Raw genomic sequence first — 376 nt, 5'->3', positions numbered from 1 at the left:
TTTTTGAAGAGGGAAGAGTCCACCCTCCCGCCCCATATCCCTTCCCTCATTACAAGGAAAGGTTTTATTTTAAAAAGTAGTCCAAAGCACATCCAAATGATGTTCTTCTTATGAAAATGCTATTCCATGGGACCTCCAGTTAGACAGGCAGTGACATGGCACTGTGATGAACACCAAAACAAATGTCTTCCTCCAAGAAGCACACACTTCAGTAGGAAAGACATTTCTCATTTATGAAAAAAAGACACTTATTTCCTTCCATGTCAGCAGAGATCAAATACTGTGCTTGCTTTCACTTGCATTCGCTCAAAAGCACTCGAGGCAGGTCATGTGTTTCGAGTCCACATTTATGTAGGTAAAAAAAAAAAAAAAGGAA

This window comes from Gavialis gangeticus, unplaced genomic scaffold (genome assembly GCF_001723915.1).
Source record: "Gavialis gangeticus isolate Ggan-Ray unplaced genomic scaffold, GavGan_comp1, whole genome shotgun sequence".
NCBI lineage: Eukaryota > Metazoa > Chordata > Crocodylia > Gavialidae > Gavialis > Gavialis gangeticus.
This window is presented reverse-complemented; position numbering follows the sequence as displayed.